This window comes from Lathamus discolor, chromosome 7, assembly GCF_037157495.1.
Source record: "Lathamus discolor isolate bLatDis1 chromosome 7, bLatDis1.hap1, whole genome shotgun sequence".
Classification (NCBI taxonomy): Eukaryota; Metazoa; Chordata; class Aves; order Psittaciformes; family Psittacidae; genus Lathamus; species Lathamus discolor.
The window spans coordinates 14,384,225-14,403,279 of NC_088890.1; the positions used below are offsets into that span (position 1 = coordinate 14,384,225).

General features: G+C 39.8%; 1 long non-coding RNA gene across 2 annotated transcripts in view; it reads right to left on the reverse strand.

Annotated features, from left to right (window-relative positions):
* Positions 1-1,141: 1,141 nt before the first annotated feature.
* The window catches only part of LOC136018205 (uncharacterized), a 45,561-nt gene continuing 27,647 nt past the window's right edge, over positions 1,142-19,055 (reverse strand). The window contains exons 3-5 of one of the 2 annotated variants that reach the window (XR_010614293.1): positions 3,262-3,329; positions 2,494-2,558; positions 1,142-2,229 (exon numbers count right to left, since the gene is read on the reverse strand). This is a non-coding gene — a long non-coding RNA (uncharacterized LOC136018205). Of the gene's footprint in view, positions 2,230-2,493; positions 2,559-3,261; positions 3,333-19,055 lie in introns of both variants that reach the window. The other variant, XR_010614291.1, reaches the window with a different exon arrangement.

Sequence of the window (19,055 nt, forward strand, 5' to 3'; positions counted from 1 at the left end):
ACTTATAATATTATAGGATGGTTTCCACTGGAAGGGACTTTAAAGCTCATCCAGTTCCAGCCCCCCTGCCAGACAGGGACACCTTCCACTACAGCAGGTTGCTCCAGGCCCCATCCAACCTGGCCTTGAGCACTGCACAGCTTCTCTGGGCAACCTGACTTGTATATATCATTTTAAGGAAAAATTTACCATTTAAAGTAAGATTTCAGCCATCAGAAATGAACGTGATATGCACAACAGCAAAATAACACTAAAGCACCAACTTGTGGAAAAGCATGCAGACAAAACCTAGAAAGTTACAGGGACCAAACCAAAACATTCTCTGAACTATTGTGAATGTTCAGCTCAGAAGTAGTCAGTGTGTCTTCCTGCATATATTACTATTATGGAATGATTATTAATAAAACTATCTTACTCTCCCCGCCTCTGATTTTAACAGGAAAAAAATAAAACCTAACTTGGTTTGAGCAACCAAACTCATTAGTTAAGAGTACAAACCTTGTTCAAAGTGACCATCTGAAGCTGAATATTTCACTCTCTCCCCACAACAATTTCTACAGCCATGGTAAGTATGGAAGTGACAATGGGGGTACTGCCAGATCTACCTCTTCTCTGAGGCCAGATCCCGCTCCCCCAAATCAGGGAAGCAGAGCAGGGCCAGGATGCCTCCCATGCCCAGCAGCTCTGGTTTGTGTGCATCCAAACAGCCTCCACCTTTCCCAAATATTTCTGCTCCCCAGGCTTCTGTCCCTTTGCTTTTACTACACCATTTTTTCTTTAGGCTCCCAAGCCCAGTCCTTGGCTCTGCTTGTGCTGTGTTTAAAAGTACCAAGGGCTTCCTGGATACAGCAAAATCACCTCTAGCCTTGCCTTAAAAGCATCACCTATAGGAATAAATTCAGACAATCCACAACCTTCTTAAGACCCAGTGCCATCCCAGCACACCCCTCCAGCAGCCAAAGCAGCAGAAATGGGCCATCACCACTTCTCTAACAGCAGCCATGCTCAAAGCCTTGCTCACACAGTACCACAAAGCTATTCCAAATTTTGTCCAGTTTTAGAAAGGAAATCTGCTAGGTTTAGGGGTTTTTTTTCATTTCTTTTTTATTTTACAGGTCCAACACATGGTGCATCCCCCTCTATCAACTCACAAAGGATGGTGGTTGTTTTCTTTTTTTCTTTTCACAGAAACCTCTAAGCAGCAGACAAAGCTACTGTTGGAAGAATGTTTTTACAGCAGCGGAAATAATCAGTGCAAGGCTAGTTTTTAAAACCTGCTCTTAAAGTGCTTGGAACATTAAACAATTATTTATGAACACTTGAAACATTAGCTGTTCCACTTGAAGCCATTGGCAGGGCTTTAATAACAGCCCAACCAATGCTCTGGAAGCAGCACCAAGGACTCTCGCTAGTCACAAACCCTTTATTTCATTTTTAAAGCCGCTGATGCTGTACACCAAAATTAAAAGGTTTATCACTATAATTAAAATAAAATCTCATCACTAGCATGAGCATCTATTCCCTTCAGTGCTCCGCTGAGACATTCCCCTCGCTTTTTGACCATTTGGAATGCCGTTGCTTCTTCCTAAACCAAGTTATTCCTCCAGAAAGTTTGACTGGGGCCCTGCCTGCCCACTCTCCCAGGACTGGAGTATTGTCACATCAAGGAGGCCAATTGACACCAGGTTAAATGGATTTCCTAATCAGGACTGCAATCTCTTTGATAATGCAAGTACCCTAAACTTGTGCTATTTATTAAAAGATCTTTGTGGCAAGAAAGGGAAAGGGGAATTCAATGACATAGGTTTCTCAGTGACAGGAAAAGAGCGCGTTTAGCAAAGTTTGCAGGTGTGCTTTCTCCTGCAGTCCACTTTTCCCAAGAAACTGAAAGCCTTCAACCTTTTAGATTTATGTTAGTTACTAACATATCAAGATGTTCCAACCCAAAGCAGCATGCTATTATATGGGGTGCAGCACAGGCACACAGTGCTGTCCCAAAGATGGTACATTTGAAGAGAAAGGAGAGGAAAAGATTTGCCCATTTTGCAGCAAAGAAACCATGATAAGCATGATATGGAGAGGCTGAGACCCAGGTATGAAGGTGGGTGCCTGTACCCTGGAAGGGAAACCCAATCCTTCGGCGATCGGCCTGTGCTCCTGATCTGGTACTTCCAAGCAAAACACAATCAAAAATCCAGGCCTTTCAGTACCCAGCAGCATAAGCCTGTTCTGCAAAGACCCAAGAAGGAAAATGTTTCACAATCCCCTTTAAAACTGTGGCACGTTTTTAGTTAAATGTTTTTTTTGCACAGGAAGTTAGAAAGCTCTGACTCTGCTCTTGTCTTGGGAGGACACAAACCTACATCACTCAGCCACAGCCAGCTAACAGCCAGGGTTCATTTGCCATTCTTCAGCTTGTGATTATGCTATGGCTCACAATTGGTTGTTTTGGGGTTTATTTCCACAGGTGGATGGCAGAGAGATGTTGCTCACCTTGGTAATAAGTGCTGTTGGCCTTGTGTTTAGGGAGTCCAGCAGTGGTCACCAGAGCATGTATGCTAAAACCAAGGTTAACAGAAAAGGCCATATTTCAATGGGCCAAAGGAAAAGCAGTCAGCATTGTGTTAAGAAATAACTGAGGCAGAAAAAGCAGCATAAAGGATCTGAAAGACATGAACGCCTGAGGAAATGCAGATTTTGGGGAATCTGTGAGTAAACAGGCATATGACTGACTGAGCCAAAATATATACAGGATTTCACAATATTTAAATCATGTATCTTTGTGTTCTTAAAAATAAATTAAAACCATACCAATGCTCACACATGGGGAACTGAAGCATGCTGGGTGCTACTAAACCTGCAGCCAATGGCCTCATCCTGCAGGCTCCCATCAGCAGACCTGGGAGCCCACACACAGCCCCCCAAGGCACTCAACCACTGACACCAGTGGGGGCAAAGGCAAGCCAGCTGTGAGTGGTTTTAAGCTCCCACATCAAGAGCCCCAACAGCATTTGAGAATCACACAACAGAACGTGCATTATCTGTTGTGGACCTTGTGCCCTCTTTTTAAGATGGCTGTTAACTTGCAAAAGTTACTGCGGCAAAGGAGCGGAAAAACGATTTGATCATATTCAGTGATATTGCTGAGAGCAACAAGGAAAGACATTTGAAAAAGTGGCTAGCAGTCATTTATATACCTCTTTCCACATGTTAACCATTTTTACTTTCAATAACCATGCATCAGTGCTCTTGCTGCATTACCTTATAACTCCTTTTCTTCTTTATGGTCCTTTGTGGACACATTTTCACCTGCTTAAATCTCAGGGTATCTACTAGGGAAAAAAAAAATGTGAGACATACGCACAGGTACTCTGTCCTAAGTTATAAATATATTAGGGACATACAAATGTCATCATAGCCCTCAAATGCAGCTTCACTGGTTCCTGCTAGAGATGCGTTTTGACTAGCTAGATGTGCACCAGCCAGAATCTGGGAAGGTTTCTAGGACTGGTGCTCCTCTCTCATCCAGGTAATTTGCAACTTAGAGTATGCTGATCTTATTAAAAGAGCTATTCTTTGCTTTATAACTGTTTTCTGCTATGCTAGTTTTCCCTAAAGAGATGTAAAGCCCACTTTGCTTGTATTGACAAAGTGAGAGTAATTATCTTGTTCCAGCTCTGGAGCTGAAACCCTGACTGACAAGGCTGTCAGCAGCTGTGTAAAGCTCTACTCAGAATTTACCAGAATAAGTTTGGCCACCTAGAACAGGGGCAATGCTCTTGTAAACCATGAATTTGCAAACAAAAGATAGACACCTACCTGCATTTCCTCTTCTAGTTTAAGTACATTCATTCCTCTCTAAACTTCTCAGTCACCTCCTGGAGGTGTTGGTCCCAACCTATCTTGCTGTTTCCTGACATAGCTGTATGAATAACAGAAGCCTAACAAAACCCCTCAGGCTCTGAGTTACCTGCCATTATTCCTGTTGACCTGGAAGAGATTTTGAATCCTTCCTGAATGATGTTTTCAGAATGATGTTGGCCCTTCTCTAGACACCTGTGACCACCATGTGCTCAGGAGGGCCCAGCATTTGGAAAGGTAGGCTCGTTGGGAGTCTGCCACCCCTGGAGACGCTGGCCTCAACTCTCATGTAAATCCCAACCCCAGCTTTAGACATGGAAAAATCGATAAATCTGAAATAGGTTCAGATTGAAAAGGCAGCTCATGTAGGGCTTTTCTCAGGTGCCTTTACAAGCTCCCTTGTACAAAGTGCTTACACGAGACACTTATGAGTTTAAAGATACTTCTTTTAGCACAGCAAACAGCATGCACACTCCATTTCCATGGTGTCTCTCTGTGGTGGTATTAGTCACATTCTCACACTGGATAGAAACATTGCTTCAGATTTCAGGAGGATTTGGGGGAAACACACTGCAGCAAGGGGTTGGATTCTTTATCAGTTCTGCATCCTTTCTGATACAATTCTTGCAAGCAGATGAAGCTGGGAAATCCTTGCACCTACAAGCAGCCCAGTGAGCTGAGATCTATGCAGAAATGGTTGAAAATGTTGGGTAAAGAATTTGCACAGCAGCCAGAACTTCCTTCTGCCGATTTGCATTGTGCATCCTTAACGACTGCACCCAGTAAAAGATTTTCCTAAAGGGATGGACTGAAAATGCATATGAGGAGCTGTGCAGCAAACAGCTTTGTCAATGATATCATTTGCAGTCCAGAAATACCAAAGGGTTTCACAATTCAAAATGTTAACACAATCTTAGACCCAGGGAACTTACCACTTAGAACTGAAAGTGTATGGAAAACAAAAGGAATAAGAGGCATATGGTGAAGATGTATAGAATAAATTAAAATGAATTTATCATAATTTAGGACACTGAGCTCTAGCTCTGGTTCATTTCTTTCCCAGTTATTGATCAAGTTGTAACTTACTAGTTTTTTATGAAGGGGGCAAGGCCATTATATTACTACGTATGTTTGAGAAATCAAAATATAACCAGCATATGAAGTAGTTGGATTTCCAGTTATGAAACATGCACTTGACTCTTAGGAATGCTGGAGGCTGAATAAAGGTTAAAAACTCAGAAATAATATTGTTCCTGCAACTTTTGCAGAAATCTTTGAGAGATGAATTTAGCAATATGTGGCTTTTAATGGTGTTACATTAAACAGCAGGATTTCCATATGGCGTGAATCTGCTGAATTGTATCGAAGATGGGGATTTTGTTCCAAATTTCTATGGCATTCTGTGATTGTGTCATTAGATACCCGCAAGCCTTTGCTACAATGAAGAGTACAGAATGTGCCAAGTAAAACAATCTTGAGCGTGCCTTCCAAGGGAAAATACTGAGACTAACATTTAAAATTTCCTAGACCCATTTTCTTTGAAATGCAGCGAGTTCTTTTTGTTAGAAAAGGGTTAAATGGAAATGTGTCATTTTCATAATAATAATGTGTTTTATACTGAAATTTGTTCTTCGCGTCTTTTCTTTTCAGTATAAGTGTTGGTGTGTATGAGTGATATGAGGATAAGTTTGTGAGGGCAATTACCCATTATTGTTGAGTAGCTGAGTAGTCCCCTGAGCAAACTCATGCATAATTTGTTTGTTCATAAGATACTGTAGAGCTGAGGCTGCAGTATCTTCTATGCCCCAGCTTATGGGAAAAATTGAAGCTTCTTCCCACTACTCTGCGTTTCTTACCCTATTGTTTGAACTCTGATCATCCTTCTTGCCCCTCCATTATGGGCACCTTTGCTGAATAGGAATCTCATATCCAGTGGGTTAAGGTCAGAAATACATCATATAAAAGAGGAAACAGTGAATTCCTTTTACAAGATTCATTATGATAATCATGCCCAAATACATTATTAGAAGCATTAAAGAAATCCTTTTCTAATTTATTTTTTGTGCCTCTTTCTATCTGCATACCCTTGTTATCTTAGAGAAACAGTGTGGTCTGCAAAGTTGAGGTTACAAACGTGCAATGGTCTTGGGATAGAGGAGACTAGCTTGAGATACAACTTCAATGTTAAATAATTTTCCACTTTTTTAAAAAACTGCAATCTTTCTTCACATGGTTTTCCCTCCTCACAGCTCTCTCTTCCCTTATCTGTAAAAGGACTTGCCCTTTTCCTCAGGTAGCAGCATCCCTATTACCTTTTTCCCTTACACACACTAGAGCAGTGATTTCTTGCTTTACTGATCAGCTTTTCTGTAGCTTCACCCTGGAGAAGCCCCATGATTTAAATATTACTGTCTGCAGCTCTTCTCCTCTAAAGAATAGCACACATTTAACATCACACTGTGTGGGCAATATATTTTGTTATTAAAGTTACTGTAATAGGATTGTGAGCATTTCAAGATGATTTATATATGCACTCCAATACACATACAACTGTATGCCTTGATTTGCAAGGGTTTTCCTCCTTTCCTCCATTTTTTGTTTTTAAGCCGAGGCAGTTCTATGCTATACCACAAGGAGGAAATCAACCTGATAAACAAGGTATCTGCATCAGGAGATACAGTTATCTATATCAAGACATCAGTTTTTTTACATGAGTTAATATTTACTGTTACCTGGAAAACACATTTTTGCAGAGGGGTTCACAATATTTAACCAGTAGTAGTAGCTCAGAAGCTGGAGGCAGCATCAGAAGCAGTAACAGGAACCTACCAAAACTGTGTGTGTCTATTTGCTATGGCTGCCACGCCATAATCTGGAAGCTTTTGTTTTAGGATACAGATATTTAAAGGGTTTCTGCCAATACTATGACATATGTATTACATATAAGAAACATACATACAATTCTTCTAGTATGGCGATATTTGTTGAATTGATTTGGGGTAAGATTTTCACAGAAGATTAGCTTTATAAAACCTGCAGAAAAGCTAGCCCTAGTTTTATCCTTCCATAAGAGCAGTGCTAAGACAGCACAGAACCTTGGGCAACCCCAGAATTATTATCTGGAATTAATTATGTTTGTGTTCCACCTGTACCTAGCATATTTATCATGACAAAATGTTTCTTTCTGAAAGTAATAATACAAATGGGAGGATGAAGTATTAATTGATACCCAGATGTCAAAATTATTTTTATTTTTTTTTTAAACAAGACAAATGTTTGAGGAAGATCCTTATTTCTTTTTTAAATATTGCATTCTCTCCTGTTGGCAAAGTAGGTAAGAATTTAGTTGAAACAATCATAGGATAACTGCTGTAATTTGCATCAAGTCTGAATGTTTCAGTATGGAAGAAATGCTATACCAACGCGTGTATCTGTCCCTATATAGCTCTCGCTGGGGAACTCCAGCGTAAGGGATTTGTCAAAGCAGCCCCAAAACTCACTTACACCTAACCAGAATGATCAGAACATTCAACAAAACTCCATACAAGGAAGAAAGAAAACAAACCCAAAGTGCCTGAGTTGTTATCAACCTCTAGTTCCATAGAAAATAGATACTGTTAGTAAGTCCTAATGTAACACCCTCAGACTAGCTTTTTCCTGATGAAGGTACTGTATAAATAGATTAGGGTTCCAGACTGATTTAAATGACAAAGCCAGTTATTAATTTTGGTACAAACTTTAGATCCTTCCAAGTCTTTATGACACCTTCCTGCACACGTGGAACTCTGCCACCAGTGCTTTTATCTCCTCTTTTGCTCTGGCTGATGTTATTATCATCAGAAATGCTGTTTGGATGGAAAGAGGAAATGGAGATATAGCTAATTTCTTAAAAGGTGGGGCCATTAATCCTGTCAAAGGAATATTTGGATCTTAAGAAAGTAGATACTCTCAATCTGGTAGCTGTCAGGTACAGATGAGCCTGAGCACACTGTCTCCAAAACCAGTGACATCACTGCAAAACCCTCAGATGCAAGGTGAAGGCACAGTCATTTTGTAAAAGATAAAAAAAATATGCTGGGAAAACATGGCACAGCCAGTACTAGTCTAAGAGCAACTCTTTCACCACCATAAACAGAGAAGGAACTGGTTAAGAAAAGCAGATCTTAGAACCTGATATATTTGAAGAAATGTATCAGTGGTAATATGATCTCCTGGGGTCAGGATAGCCCACCTGCAGCCCAAGAGGAACAGGGATGCTTGTGAAGAACTGCCTCACTTTGAGGTCTGCTTCACCAGCTGATGGTGAGCTGCCAATATCAAATGTAAACATAGCTATGGGTGAGCAAACCCTTATAAAATGCTTTGGTTACTTACAACAACGCAACTTGTGCCAAAAACGAAGAGATCTATTGAGATCATGAGCAAGGGACAGGAAAGTGGTGGAACAAACAGGAGAAATAAATACTGAGAAAATGCGCATTTTTGCAATGCATCCTCTGGTGACCCTAAAAGGATTCTGTGAATAGACTGATGCAATCTTCAAAAGAGAGTGAAAGCTCTGGAAGATGTGTGCTGGATCTCTTTCAACAGCCAAAATTTAGTGGCAGTAAGAAGAAGTCCTGAGGTGCAATGAGACCTTCCCTATTACTGTTGGCTGTCTTTTCACTCTAACACAGCTTTTATTTAGAAAACTAAAATGCTCAACAGTCTAAAACCAGATATGGTAGTAATTACAATAGTCCTAAGTATCGATAGGTTTCTTTTTCATAACTAGATCACAATGTATGATCACTGTCTCTCTTACAGATGAGGAAAATGACAGTGATTTACCCAGATCACTCCCCATGCATACAACAGAATAAAGAAATGATCCTGTATTTTCAAAGTCTTTAACTAGTAGCTGGTACTTGTAATACCACAGCTGTAAACTATCATTAGTTACTTGAATTTTTATTAGTGTATATTAGCGTATCTTTATTGCTGTGAATCCCGAAGAATGGTCATACTTTGAAAGATGATCCAGGAAGATTTTCTACTGGGAAAAATATTTAGCTCACGAAGTGATATCTAAAGACTAGAAATTTCTGTGTTGTGGCTATGTGAGCTAAACAGCAACAGGAACACCCTGACATCTAAGGTATTATATCTGAAAACTTGAAAGTAGTTCTTGATGTCCAAGACAGTTTCATTCCTCAGCAAGAACTCATAAAAGCTGAGAAGACACTGGGGAATCACTTGGAAAATATGACTTGCAGTTAAGCTCTTGATCAATCAGTGTAGTGAAAGGAGCGGTATCACTCTTCGGAAGTTAATTAGACACTAAGAGTAATACTCTAGAAAGCTTTGAGAGCAGATTGTGTAAAGACAGCTCCCCATATAAATCATTACTATACCTCAACTCTGAATTTCCATTAATTATTAAAGCTTTCTAGGCGAGCAAAGCAGATATTCTAAGATGCATATTTCAGAAATTTCCACATGTTAAAAATTAAGTACTGTTGAACGAGCTGGGCCAGGCAATGAGAGCCTTCGGAGGCCCCCATTACAATGTACTCATGTCACTCATCATAACCTCCAAGGACTGCGTCAGGCTCTGTGCTGATGCACAGTGCAGCCCCAAACCCCACCAGCTCCCTCCATGCACCTCACCACCCTATCCAATCAATGGGCTTGGGTCTTTTTTCCATGTATTTGGGACACACCTGGTGATACAGGTGTATCTGAGCATGTTCAGAAGTGCTCCTGAGTTCTTCAGTGTATTTGGTGTCAGCAGGGTTTTAGATCATGACACAAACTAAAGGAAATGGGGGCGTGAAATAAAGGATTAGGCATAAGGGAGGCTATGGAGAGCAGCCTGTGTGAAGAGCCAGGACCTGGCTGGATAGTAAGAATGAGGTTCTTCCACCCCATTCTTCAAGTTTGCCAGTGATGTTTTCCTTGATTTTGTGATCAGACATGGAAAGAAACAGATCTGGACCAAAGACACAATTCGAACAAACCCTCTGGCATGCTCAATGTCAAGACAAGTCAGACTTCACTGACCCTTGGCTTTGTTTTGGAGTTTAATTAGAAACAGAAGTTCACTAAAGTGCTCCCATTTGGGATGACGGCATTAAGCACCCCTCAAGTTTAACTTCCTAAGAAAGTACTAAGAGCAGGGGGCTTGTTGCTGGTTTTAATTAGATTATTTTCAGTATTTCCAGCTAAGACTAAGGAAACTGCAGCTTAAAATATTCTGAAACAGATTTACAAATGTAGATATTTCTCTTGTTCCTGCAGTAAAACAAAAGAAGAAAAATCACGGGATCTTATTTAATCATTGCAAAAATGTGGGAAGATAGGCCTCAATTCTATTGTATGGGTCATCTTTTTTACATTAATACAAGAGGAGTTAACTTTTAATGAATAACATGTAGACTTCTCCTTTTGTTGGAAGAGACAAACCAAATGATCAGCAATGAAAACATTCAAAGAATTGGAGGGAACGGCAGACTTTAGATTTGCATGTAAAGCTTTCAATGTGATGAAATGTACCCAAATAAAGTGTTTCAATTTGCGATTATTCAAATCAAGATACTGCAATATTTTTGGACACTCAAGACTGAGTGGTTTATTTATTCATTTTCTTTCTTTACTGCCTTTGTCCCCTGAGAAACCTAACAACTGAAATATAGCAATAGCACAGAATATTTATTGGAGAAAACAAGCACTTAACAGGATTGCAAAATTCCAGCTTCTCAAGAAGAAAAAGCAATAGGCATTAAAACAAAAACTGCTGATACTGTACTACTTTCTAGTGTTACATGTAACAGAGACATCTTGCTTTCAAGAAGAAAACAAAGCACAGTTGAAGAAGTCTTAAACTGCTTTTCATCTAAACTGCACAGTAGAAGGAGACCTTTGAGGAAAGAACCCCAACCAAACAAAAACAAAACCAAAGCAAAACCCCAGACAAAGCCCATGTTTTATCACCTAGGTAACATTTGAAAATACAGTCACTACTGGATTAGTTAAAAACAAGCTGGTTTGTTAACTAGGTAGCAAAGCAGTTGAGAAAATAGAACAGTAATGATCAGTGGTCTGAAACATTTTAGACAATGACACCAACAGTATTTTCAATTGCAATTTCGACAAGGACAGATGATGGTTTAAGAGTAAACCAAGATGAAGACTCCCCAGAAGTCAGTGGATACTTGTTTGGTCAGAGAGATGCTGCCCAGTGTGAGAATACGACCTAATGAAACAGTTAAGTAGAGCTATGGGTAAACAGACTGGGCTGCCTGGGTAACCCTTTGTGAGAGTGAAATGTTGTCCCAAGAAGGCAGAGGGTGTCCATGCTGGGACCTTACAGGCAAGCAGTTCTCCTTAAAGGAGATTTCATTCACATTTGACAGGTTATTTGCTCAGAATGGCCACGTACCTCCTGCTCCTCATTTTCAGCAAACCATGCACAGTATTTGATAAACTCTGAAACCCTGTCCCTGGGCTCTCCATGGCTGGGCAAGCTGTGTTGCACAAATACTTGTCTATAACAAAGATATGGCCTAAACTAAAAAATAGTAGCTTCAATTATATGATCACCTACCATGTTAATGAATGAGGGAATAGAAAAAAGGTTGCCTGAGCAACCCCAGTTCTGGCATTGCTTAATATCAGACTACCTGGCTAAGCAACCAGAATCATTTTCTTTTACTATCAAAAGGGTTTCTTGCACAGATCTAGAGAGCACATTGCCTTCACACACTACTAGAAGGACAGGTACAAACATACACATCTCACTTCTGCTACTTCAGCAAACTTGCAAAGGATCATCCCAGCTTAGGATCTGAGGTTGCCCACAGTGCAAAGCAGCATGGCTAAGGTGCTGCCTGAACTTGCAAAAGGGCAAACTGTTCCCCAAGATAACTCTAAAGTACATTTCCATTCTGCTCTTTCCCTTTCTTGGTTTGTCTCATCGTGAGCTGACCAAACCTCACAGAGCATCAGAGCAGGCTTGGCGTATGAGATAGAAACTCTCCTTTCCATCACTTGCGTACTGCTAGAACCGATGGCGATTTATTACCTATGCTCAGGTCTAGGGTTGATTGCAGGTATAATTTTGCTATATTCTCATCTGTATGCTTTCTATATATAGCACTACTACTTTTTTCTTCCTTTCCAGTAACTTTGACAAATTCTTTCAAGCTCAGGATGGAAAGAAATGATGTCCTCAAAACAGGTAAAAAGAGATTGATTCAAATGAAAATATGAATTTGATATCCTTTCACCTGTGACACACTTTCCCCATCTTCCTCCAGCCTGCAATACATTTGAAAGAATTTGCTACTTAAAAATACAATAAATACAAATAATTTCAAGCCCTATGATTATTTTTGAGGTATTGTGCAACACTGAATCAAGTAATTCTCCTCTTTCATCTACAGTCCAGAGAACTGCACTTGTTTCCTGGAATTCTATAGCATTTGAAAATAAATGGCTCTAGTTTAGACTGATAGCGCTCCAAACAGTTCTTGTGTTTTCCATTAATTTTCAGTTGTATTGGTATTCTGTTCCAATTAGTCTCTGTTAGTGCTTCAAAGCTCTATCCTATCTGCAGATAACATCAAAGATGAGCTTCCAGTTTTAAATTTGGTTTGTAGTTACAAAAGATACAAAGGCATCATTTGTGAATAGCTGATCAAATAGAATAAATACTTCATTTTGGTTCCAAAAGGGTCAGAAAACTACTTTTCTTTTTGAAGTCCAATTTCATTTAGACATCAGGCCCTATTTTCAGGGTACTGAACTCTAAGAGCTCACATTGACTTCAGTTGCAGTTCTATGTGCTCAGAAAGAAATGTATTTCCTCCTCCACAAACTTTAACACTTCACAAGTTTTCTTATCTTGCTAGTCCAAATCACAGACCTTACAAAGCATCTCACAGAAGCATTAGCAAGAAAGATCCCAAGTAACTCCCACAACCACCAACCTATCAGTTCCTTTAGGGTGAGTTCTTGATCTCTCCTGTTAGACCTGTTTTGCTCCAGCTAGAAGCTAACATATTCATCCAGAAGGAGCTTAACCTTGTAGAAATCTCCTTGAGAAGGAGATTTCTTGTACCCCAGGGAGACCCTACCTAAGAGAAAAGTTGCTGCTTTCTCTCTACTGCTGACTTCTCTCTGGCCTGGTAAAGTTTTAAACAAAGGCGAACAAGTTTAACAAAAGAAGGAGACACTCATTTCAGTAACAGTCAGATGAGAAATAGTAGTGCTGAGCTCAAGGCAGCTACAAGTTCCCTTGACATCTTCTTGTAGGTAGAGGTCTAATTTCATCTTTTTCTTATAAGAGTAATTTAGACAAAACCCCTGCCTCTCACCTCCGAGAAGGCAGCCACATCTCAACCACTGTTGGGAAGCAGCTTACTTAAAAGCATGAAGGAAAAACACTTAAGTCAGTTTTCTCTGTTTAAAAAGCATATTGCTTTCACTGACATCTTGTCTGGGATAGTGCTGTTTAGGGAGGTGCTGTCAAGCTTTGCCAGTCGGCAAAGGAGTCTGTAAATGCTCAGATTCCTCTTCATTAAAAAATACTTGCCAACAGCTTTTTACATGTGACTGAAGATGAAGCAAATCACTGTTGCACCTAACTGGCTTGCAAATAGTGCTAAAGAAAGCATGGTCATATCTTCATACACCAGGGAGAAGACTGGGATAAAGTTTAGGAAGCAAAGCTGCACAATCCTATGCTTAGGTACAAATAACCAGTTGCATATAAAAAGAACCTTGCTGTGCAGCACAACAGAATCTGGGGAACAGGACAGATTATAAACCAAATATGTCAACGATTTTATGCTGTCATGAAATAAGATAATCATATGGGGATATATAAATAGGAAGAAAGCTTGTAAGACATTCCAGTAACCTCACTGTTCTAATCCACATGGGCAAAGTCTTAGAAGGAATGATTTAATGATTTTAAACATTTAATGATTTTAAACATTTTAATGACTTAATGATTTTAAACATGTTACCAGAAAGGTGCAGCTCCAGCAAAGATCATAAGATTGACCATAGGCCAATGAATGTGATCTAAATATGTGTTGAAAAAAGCTGAAGGAACATGTGATAACATTCCTTTATCTGCTGAAAGGACTGTCACAAAGGGATAGAAAACTCAGCTGTGCACAAGCACAACGGAAAGGACAAGAGGTAATCAGCTGAATCTAGAGCAAAGGAAGAGTTAGGTTAGACACCAAGAAAAGCTTTTGCGTTTGTTATCAGGATACTCCAGTGTTAGAGTAGGCCCCTGGACACGGCATGCACCTGGGTATCTTCATGGGACTTCAAGAGTAGGTTGTCCAGGTATCAGCAAGAAGATGCAAGTCAACCCTGCATTAAGCTAAACAAGGAGTAAATGGTCTCCTGATATTCTGTAAAATTTCTGTAAAAATATCAAACTAGGGGCCTTATAATAAGCCAAGATGCCAGTTTCTAGAAAGTTGTAATGCACTGTTGTAATGAAGATACTATCTTAATTTTTTATACCTGTTACACAAACTCTTGTAAACTCACATAAAACTACTGTTGGTTGCACCCATGTGCCAAAGGAATCATTTTTTTCTATGAGATGGTCACGTTCCTGTCTCCCTTATACCGGTAGACACTGTGATACTGAAGCAATTATTCTATTTTCCATGCATCAACTCCTTCCTGATTTTTGTTGTAATGCCTAAGAGGCTTTAAAATATTTGTCTAGAAACATCTGTAGCAAGTGCCTGGAGGGGTCCACCCATGGGACCTCTGTAACCCACCTTTCCAAATGCATCAAACAGACTTTAAAAGGGAAAATTGTCCCATAACATACTATATATCAACTTTCTGAAAAGCTCTTGAGTTTAAGGCACTTTCCACTCAAATGCACTCACCTAAATGGCAAGGAAAGACAGAGGCATCTATAAAAACAGCACATACAGAGGTAATGGAGAATTTGGCCCATGATGGACAGAATGAAACAGCATGGGAGATTTTCTGCTTGAAGCCAGAATATGTAAAAGCACACATAGTTTGTAGGCTACTGTAAAACTATTATAAAGTTTAGGCTTTGATTTTGACTGGGGCCTTTAAGTTTTCTGCTGGTAGGAGGGAAGATGGCCAAATCCTACTGCTGCATTCAGAGGCCCTTTCTCAGCTTGGATAGGGCTTTTGCGGTTCCAGGTTTAGAGGCTGTGTCTTTCTGCCTTCCCCATCCCAGCACCACACTGTTTATCCTTCCAACTTCATTTCACACTTGCCCTTCCCTCCTAACATTGTCCCCATCATCACTTTTTAGCACAGACACCAAGTAACCCCCCTCTTACCCTCTTGGAAGATTAAAAACACCAAGCCTCCCTCTTTACTGTTCAGTGGAAATATGGAGCATTCTTAATCTTACTGATTTGTGCTTCATCTACTCCTTATTGGTAAGCTCTATCCTAACCTGCCTTTGCAACTCTTTTCAAGCTTTATTCCATTCTCTGGTTTAAGCATGTTCCCAGACATTCACTGACCTACAGTGGCACTGAGTGGAAAAGTGAAATAAAGCCTCATGTCTCCCTTTGCAGGACACAGTCACTGAAAAATTATCTAGAGTGCCTAAGAGGCAGAGCAACGGAGAATAAAATCCTACTGTCTCAGTACTGCTCAGAGCCTCTGCAGCATATAGATCATTTGTCAGTGCCAGTTTGAGGTAGTCTCTATAAACAGACTATTTTGCATTTGAAGCACTCGCAGGACATGACGGTTTGGCTAAAAAAAACATGCATTTTACATGCAATCACCAGAATAATTTGGCTGTATATCGTGTTCCCACAACTTAATATTCTACCTACAGATACATGATCAAGAAGAGATTCCTTAACTTTGACAGGGCACATCACATTATACTCACTTTATTATTGGAAATGATCACCCCAGGGTGTAAAAGGAAGCAAAGGCATAGTTTCATCATAGGATTATTTTTTTCTTAGGCCACATTTACTGCAGTGTGGGGTATTCCAAAGGTACAGAGCGCCACTTGCCAGTGGACAAGTGGCTACATTTTACCTGGGTTGTGCAAGAAAGAAATAACTGCTTAATGTAATGTTGTGCTGTGGAAAATTCACGCCGGAAAATTCAACTTCTAGGCACACAGTTCACATCCTCAAGAAGTCACTTTGAGTAGTGAAGTATCGTGCTGTAAATACTGTACCCATAAATGTACCCCAAAACTCTCCTAGCTGTGGTTACACATCCTCCTTTAAACTCAGGAAAGGTTCTGACTCTGGACTCCTGACCTAACATTAAGTGCATGGCGAAGCCTTGACGGTTTAGATGTTTGCTAGAACCAACAACAAAATTTTTCCCCTGCTTTGATGGATATTACGGCCTATTAATGCTTCCTGTTCTCTAACTCTGTAAAGACTTGAATGCACTCCCAGTTGAGCAGACCAGAAAAATACACTCCTGAATCTCAACAAGCACTTGATTCAGTACATTTATCTGGCAATTGATTGATATCACATCTATTTTGGCATTATGATTATTTTTTGTTATCCTCCATTTAAATACCCTATTTCACAATCTGGAAGGAAAATGAACAAGTGATAGCCCATAGCTATTTAACAGTTATAAAAAACCCTATAAAATAAAAGTGAAATGAATTATCAAACCATAAACTAAAGTTTGGTGCCTAAAATGGGCCAGGGCTTTAAAAAATTCAATTATTGCTTTAATAGAAACAAGTTTACTCAATATATTAATGACCTTCTCTCATAATATTTTTTTTCTTGCTTTGCAACACCTGGCATTACTAAGAATGCATGGCAAGCCTGCCTTTCCTCTAACTGCTTTAAGATTGATTAGGAAACAGAAATATTGATGCATTTATCCAAAATAACTTAATTAAAAGAGGCAAAAAATAGCACACAGGAACACGTCTCAGTAGAAAACTGAAGTTGATCAAGATTGAGAAAGGTTACATTTAATGTTCCTGGATTTAAAACATTAGGACCATTAACTGAATATCAGCAATGATGAATACTCCAACTAGGAAAGTTGTTTATTGTTTTCTTAACTCACTGGTGGGCTGTTTCCTGAGGTTGAGGTTAGGTAACTTCTGCAGATAGGCTTCCTACCAACACTCAGAGGGGTCCTACAGGGCATCTCGGCTGAGAACAGCAGGTGAAGTAGTCATCTCAATAGTAATCTGTATTATCTTTGTTGAAGCACAGATATAAAGTAGGCTTGTGTTTGCTTGGGTTTGGGGATGTATTTAGCAATGGGCTGCCAGTGAAGCTGGTTTCTTACACTCCTTGAGGCTGAATTTACCTCAGTCCTAGCTCTTTCTAGTTTCAAGGAGAGTTTAAGTGAGAAAACCTCTTAAGAACAAGACTAAAGGGGGAAAGGAGGATGTTATTTCAAGCAACAACAGCTTTCAGGGCTGTGGGTTTGGAGGGAGTTTTCTTGTCTATTTTACTGTCTTTGGGAGAGATTAGGATTCTGACAAATTCTCTAGAAAAACAGGGAGGTGGTGCCAAATGAACTAAAGATTTTTTTTTCTAGTTTGTTTTCAAAACAATCCATATCTTCATTTTAAACAGTGCTTCTGAAGTGTAGTAGCACCAGGTCCAAGTCGCAATCACATACGTCTAGATGGATCTATGTGGAGCCTAGCTGATTTTATTAGGACCCAGCAGGAGCTCTATAGACTGCCCTGACAAATCCAGCTGAAGAATCAACACCAATGATTAAATTTAAAGCATTGCAGGTGTAACAACATGGAAAAAAAAATAGCGTTTCTGGGAAAAAGACAGGAGCTTCAATTGAAGATACACAATTCTCACAGTGACATCCAAGGGGAACGGAACAAAGATCTTAAAATATTACCCCTAGATGTTTTCCCCCTGTGGTTGCAATTACTCCCAAAGTACTCTGCTTAAAATAGGTTTTCAAACCATGCAAGACTAATCATTGCAATTTGGAGATGTAAGTAGGCACTTACCATGCAATTCACAATTAGCTAAAGATGGTAGAAGAATCTCAGTCATGTTGGCACAGGAGATTCAAAAAAAAAAAAAAAAAGAAAGAAAACATTTCTTTCTTGCAAGAATGACATGTGATGGGAGAGTAGAGGAAGATAATTGTCATAACAGAGGGAATATGTTATTATTTATTGGCCACACTTAAGCATTGGGATCTTGGATTATAGTATCTAGTGACAAATGCTGCTTGAAATTTTGTAAATATTGCTTAAAAAGTAAGATAACTGAGTAATTCTGAATGTGCTCTGCAACCACCATTTTCAAAATCCAGTTCTGGGAAGCAGAGTGATATTTTCTTCTTGCCCTACAGAAAAAGTAAGATGCAACATTTGAGCATCCTAAGTTCTTGCTCTCTTTAGGCTTCACCCTACTCCTACTAACTTTACAGCAATAGTGCTGGTAACTACAGCAAGAGAATTTTTAATGCCAACTAATAACCTTAAACTTTTGGTGCCTTCAAGGTATGAAGTGTCCCCTTACCCACTGTGCTGCTTACTGACAAGTCCACCCAGCACAAGGGCTTGTTCTCCACTAGAGACCACCCAACCTTGTTGCAAGGGAGATAGTGACTGTTCATCTCTGCAGACCTGCCCTCCTTGGTGGTGATGAATTTCACCCTCCTGAGCTCAGAAGCATCACAACACTGAGCTCCCTACAGGATGAGATTATTTCGTTGTCAAAGTGCCAGCTGTAAACAGACATTCAGGGTATAATTTTCTACATCCTTTCGAATAACTTCAGTATTTTAAACTTACATTTAGCCAAAAACATTGACACATTTTACTGATTTGTTGCTATTAATTTCCTGGTTCCCTTTTTATCTTCTTCCTCTTCTTGCAGATTCACAGGGTTATGAACTGCAGTAATAACCTTTCTAAACCGATTTCTCTTCTTGCAAAGCTTTGGATGTTTTTTTTTTTGTTTAATCACTCCAGTAATGCTAGGATGCTGATTACCCCCCTCCTTTCCTACCCGACACAGCTCTAGGAGTGCATGCAAACAAAAAGGGAAAAAAAAAAAGAAAACCCTCAGCAATAAGTTGTCTGATTCTGGCAGCAAGACAAATCTAGCACCACACAGCAGGCAGGCAGAGAGTGCACTGCTCATCCTTTCAGTTTTGTCAGTGTATGGGAATGCTGGACATCAACACAGAGCGAG